Raw genomic sequence first — 6,362 nt, 5'->3', positions numbered from 1 at the left:
ATATATATATATATATATATATATATATATCCATCTGTACCATGTTTGAATAATTATTGACATGTTGTAAATATTTGCAGAAACTATGGAGCACTCCCGAGACGAAGAAACAGAAGCGATGTTGGGGGAAATAATCGCACAAGGAAGTGATGAAGTTGCGTCATTTCTCAACGAGACCGATGGTCAGGAAGGACTGGATGAAGAAGAGGGCTATGTTTATGATGGCTTCAAACCATTAATGCCGGTACAAGAGGAGGACTATGTTCATGATGGATCCGGTGACACAATGGAGGTACAAGAAGGAGACCGTGCTGACTGCTCCGGTCACGTAACCGAGTCCGGCCAGCTATATATATATTAGTTAAGCCCATGCTGACTAGTTAATTGATGCATCCATTGTTTTGGTATATGTACACATATTAATTGCTGTCGTCTTTCTTCCTTATAATTTCTAGCCCTCCGGATCGAGCACAACTTCGGTAAGGAGACGAGGCCCGAAGAAAAAGTTGAGCTCGGATGAAAAGTTTGAGATCATAGAAATCGCGCCCGACGGCGAACCGATTGAACCCATCCGGACAAGGAAGGCATTTTCTGCTCAGTGCGAGGTTCTTGTTAGGGACAAGATCCCGATCAGCATCCAGCATTGGTATAAGCCTGCTAAGGATGAAGACCCTGAGGTGTCTTATGTCAATGATATGCAGAAAGAAGATCTTTGGACTAAGCTGAAGGCAAATTTCACCCTACCGCCAGAGGAGGATCCGGAGAAGCCAGTTAAAGAGCAATTAATCAAGTCTTGTGCTCTTAAGAAGATGGCAAGCCTAATGAGGAGGTGGAGGAAAGAGCTGAACCAGTTTGTCGAGAAAAAAAAGACACCAAAATTCATCGGCAAATATGAGAAGATCAAAGATCACTGGCCCGCATTTGTGGCCCACAAGACATCGGAAAAGAGTAAGAAGATGTAGGCGACAAACAAGCAAAATGCTGCGAAGAAGAAGCTTCACCATCGCACGGGGTCAGGTGGCTACCTCAAAGCCCGGCCTAAGTGGTCCAAGGCTGAGCATGATCTGCTTGAAAAAGGGATCGAACCAGAGACAATGCGCTGGCTAGACCGTTGCCGGACTTGGTTCTTCGGGGCTGGCGGAACCTTGGACCCTGTAACAAGGAAGTGTTAGTGGATGGACGAGCAACTGCAAACACCAGTCAAGAACCTTCGACACTATATCGATGCAGCGCAGCGAGGGACGTTCCTTCCAAACAGGGAGAAGGACGAGCTCACAATGGCCCTTGGGAATCCCGAGCACCCTGGACGGACACGAGGCACGCCAGGCTCCATTCTGTGGAAGGTTGGTTTTCCGGACGCAGGGGGTTACAAAACCCACGAGAGGAGGAAGAAACTGGAGCAGGACCAAATGCAGGCGCTGCACGAAAGGGTAATGGGGCTAGAGGAACGAGAAGAGGTACGAGAAGCAGCAGATCGCAACAAACGACCTGCCGAAGCTTCCCCTGAAGCTACCCCGCCATCTCAGCGGAGAAGCAGCGTGGCTTCCACCGAGCTGCTTCAGCCGGAGCATGTCTTGACGGCTCCTGCCAGCTATCCCGTGGATGGTATCACGGAGTCTCAAAATTGCCATATTATGGCGCGATGGATGAATTTGAAGGTCAAGGCGGCTGTTGGCCAAGTTTATCCTAGTGGACCCGGCACAACTTATCACTGCCAGCCGATTCCAGAAGGATTTGCTAAGGTGATGGTGGATGAAATAACGGAGGGATTGGAGGACCTCGTGCTTGAGCACCCTACCGGTGAAGGGGAGACTAGGCTGGGTTCTGCTCTAAAGACTCCATGCCTATGGCGGAAGGAGCTCATCAACCTTCTGAACTGGATGCCTCTGCCTCCTCCTCCTCCTACGGCGAGTCAGGGCACTCCGCCTCCTCCACCGCCTCCTCCTCCGGCGAGTGACGATCAGGGCACGCGTGGCGGCACTCCGCCTCCTCCACCGCCTCCTCCTCCGGCGAGTGACGATCAGGGCACGCGTGGCGGCACTCCACCTCCTTCTCCGGCGCGTGGCGACACTCCGCCTCCTCCTTCTCCGCCTCGCCGGCAAGGGCGGAAGAGACCGGCTGCCGCCCCGGCTGCTTCGGCATGTCGTAGTCCTTCTCCTCCGCCTCGTAAGCAAGCACGAAAGAATACAGACACCGCAGCCGCTCCGTCTGCTCCGGCGTCTAGCAGCACAAGAAGAGGAGAGAGGCAATACAGATACGGTCCACCTCTAAAGCCTCTAGAGAAGTTACCGTACGAGAGGACCAAGGAGGAAAACAATACGATCGTGCAGGCCCACATGAAGGAGTTCTTTGAAGGGGTGAAAGCAAAGAGACATCCACCTCCGGAGGAGAAGGTAGATCCGGTGAATGTTGGGGAACGTAGTAATTTCAAAAAAATTCCTACGCATACGCAAGATCATGGTGATGGCATAGCAACGAGAGGGGAGAGTGTTCGTCCACGTACCCTCGTAGACCGTAAGCGGAAGCGTTAGCACAACGCGGTTGATGTCGTCGTACGTCTTCACGATCCGACCGATCCAAGCATCGAACGTACGGGGCCTCCGAGTTCAGCACACGTTCAGCTCGATGACGATCTCCGGCCTCCGATCCAGCAAAGCTCCGGAGATGAGTTCCGTCAGCACGACGGCGTGGTGACGATGATGATGTTCTACCGGCGCAGGGCTTCGCCTAAACTCCGCGACGATATGACCGAGGTGGAATATGGTGGAGGGGGGCACCGCACACGGCTAAGGAACGATCCGTAGATCAACTTGTGTGTCATGGGGTGCCCCCCTGCCCCCGTATATAAAGGAGCAAGGGGGAGGGGGCCGGCCAAGGAGAGGAGGCGTGCCCAAGGGGGGCAATCCTACTCCAAGTAGGATTCCCCCCTCTTTCCAAGTCCTACTAGGAGAAGGGAAGGAAGGGGAGGAGAAGGAGAAGGAAGGAGAGGGAGGAGAAGAAGGAAAGGGGGCCCGGCCCCCTAGTCCAATTCGGTTTGGGCTAGGGGGGCCGCGCGCCCTTCCTCCTCTCTTCCACCACTTGGCCCATGAGGCCCAATGCTTCTTCCTCGTATTCCCGTAACTCCCGGGTACCCCCGAAAATACCCGAATCACTTGGAACCTTTCCGAACTCCGAATATAGTCGTCCAATATATCGATCTTTACGGCTCGACCATTTCGAGACTCCTCGTCATGTCCCCGATCTCATCCGGGACTCCGAACTCCTTCGGTACATCAAAACTCATAAACTCATAATAAAACTGTCATCGAAACCTTAAGCGTGCGGACCCTACGGGTTCGAGAACTATGTAGACATGACCTAGAACCATTCTCGGTCAATAACCAATAGCGGGACTTGGATGCCCATATTAGTTCCTACATATTCTACGAAGATCTTTATCGGTCAAACCGCATAACAACATACGTTGTTCCCTTTGTCATCGGTATGTTACTTGCCCGAGATCTGATCGTCGGTATCCAATACCTAGTTCAATCTCGTTACCGGCAAGTCTCTTTACTCGTTCTGTAATGCATCATCACGTAACCAACTCATTGGTCACATTGCTTGCAAGGCTTATAATGATGTGTATTACCGAGAGGGCCCAGAGATACCTCTCCGACGATCGGAGTGACAAAACCTAATCTCGAAATACGCCAACTCAACATGTACCTTTGGAGACACCTGTAGTACTCCTTTATAATCACCCAGTTACGTTGTGACGTTTGGTAGCACCCAAAGTGTTCCTCCGGTAAACGGGAGTTGCATAATCTCATAGTTACAGGAACATGTATAAGTTATGAAGAAAGCAATAGCAACATACTAAACGATCAAGTGCTAGGCTAACGGAATGGGTCAAGTCAATCACATCATTCTCCTAATGATGTGATCCCGTTAATCAAATGACAACTCTTTTGTCCATGGTTAGGAAACATAACCATCTTTGAGAACTCAAACCGATGCACCAAATGCAATGGCAAGGGCACACAGAGTTCTCAAGTCCTTCTCTCCCAAATCCCACCAAAGCAACTAATGCTAGGGAGGAAAATGAGAGGAAGAACAAAAGAAGAACACGAAGAACTCCAAGATCTAGATCCAAAGGGTTCCCCTCACAAAAAGGAGAAAGTGATTGGTGGGAATGTGGATCTAGATCTCCTCTCTCTTTTCCCTCAAAAACTAGCATGAATCCATGGAGGGATTGAGAGTTAGCAAGCTCAAAGAAGGTCAACAATGGGGGAAGAACACGAGATCAAAGGATAAGGTTCAATGGGGAAGAAGACCCCCTTTTATAGGACCTCCCGAATCCAACCGTTATGTGCTCAGGTCGTGCACAAGCGGTACTACCGCTTGGAGGAGCGGTACTACCGCTTAGCACGCTCAAAACAGCCCAAACGAGAGAGAAAACACGAGTTTTTGGTCCGGGGTGGTACTACCGCTTAGGAGCCATGGTAGGACTGCTCTAGAGCGGTACTACCGCTCAGGAGCCGCGGTAGTACCTCTCTAGAGCGGTAGTAAAAAATTACATCCGCTCTAGACGCGGTAATACCGCTGCAGCCTTCACCAAAACAGCCACAACTTTTGCAAACGGACTCCGAATTCGATGAAACCAAGTTTGTTGGAAAGCTAGCGACAAGGGCTAACACAATCTTGAAAGAAATATCAATAAGAAGCAACTTAGAAAAGGCCCATAAGAAAATGGTGAGAACCCTTCCTCGGATAAGACGGTAAAACCTCCAACACCGAAAACATCATAGAAGACACATGCGAACTCTATTTTCGATGAACTCAAGCTTGTCATCAAGATGACCATAAGCTCTAAGACTCACAAAGAGAATAAAACAAGAACCAAGAAACATGATACAAGGATGCAATGGTTTGAGCTCTCTATGAATGATACGATCAAACAACTCATCGAGAGCCCCCCTTGATAGTACGGCAATCGATCCTATAACCCGGTCTCCCACAACTACCATGAGACCGGTAAAATAGAAAACCTATCAAGGGCAAACCTTTACCTTGCACATGGTCCACTTGAGCTAGATGATGACGATCTTCACTCCCTCAAGTTGGACCACCTTTCTTGATTGTGTTGGCTCGATGAAGACTAGATGATTGCTCCCCCATAGTCCACTATGGGTGAGACACACTTCGGCTCATCTTCACAAGTCTATTGACACCACAATGGATGGAAAGATTCAAGCACTTGATCTCTTCGTGATGCTCCACTTGAACTTGCACACGGCAATCTTGATGATGATCACCACTTGATGCCATCCTTTCCATGGGTTGTATGATATCTTCCTCTTGATGCAAGCCCATGGATACGTACCTAACCCCACATAGAACTCTCACATAGACCATGGGTTAGTACACAAAGTGAAATGGACAATGCTTACCATACCATGGGATCACTTGATCCCTCTCGGTACATCTTCTACTCTTTGTGAGTTAATCAACTTGATTCACTATTGACTTAGTCTTGATCAACCTTGAATCTTTGAAACTCTCTTCATTTGGATGATGTATTGAAGGTAAACATGAATGATCACACAACCTTCTTCTTCAAGACATGCTTGCAATAAGCTCAACACTCGCATGACCAATCTTTGGATAATTCCTTAATAGCACCTTGGTCAACTCATAAACTACTTGAAACCAACACATGGACTTCAAGAAAAGCCTATGGACAAATCCTTGAAATATAACTCAAGACAACCATTAGTCCATAGAGATTGTCATCAATTACCAAAACCAAACATGGGGGCACCGCATGTTCTTTTAGCTTTCCTGATGAACAATTAAATGTCATAAGCACTTCTCGTAGTACTCCATGGTATGCTAATTATGCTAATTATATTGTTGCTAAATTTATACCACCTAGCTTCACATACCAACAAAAGAAAAAGTTTTTCTATGATTTGCGACATTACTTTTGGGATGACCCACATCTTTATAAAGAAGGAGTAGATGGTGTTGTTAGACGTTGTGTACCTGAGCATGAACAGGAACAGATCCTACGCAAGTGTCACTCCGAAGCTTATGGAGGACACCACGCTGGACATAGAACTGCACATAAGGTATTGCAATCCGGTTTTTATTGGCCCACTCTCTTCAAGGATGCCCGTAAGTTTGTTTTGCTTGCGATGAATGTCAAAGAATTGGTAATATTATTAGACGTCAAGAAATGCCTATGAATTATTCACTTGTTATTGAAGCATTTGATGTTTGGGGCTTTGATTATATGGGACCTTTTCCTGCCTCTAATGGATATACATATATTTTAGTTGCTGTTGATTACGTTACTAAGTGGGTAGAAGCTATTCCAA

The sequence above is a fragment of the Triticum dicoccoides genome, chromosome 4A (assembly GCF_002162155.2).
Source record: "Triticum dicoccoides isolate Atlit2015 ecotype Zavitan chromosome 4A, WEW_v2.0, whole genome shotgun sequence".
In the NCBI taxonomy this organism is placed as follows: Eukaryota; Viridiplantae; Streptophyta; class Magnoliopsida; order Poales; family Poaceae; genus Triticum; species Triticum dicoccoides.
Note: the sequence above shows the minus strand (reverse complement) of the source record.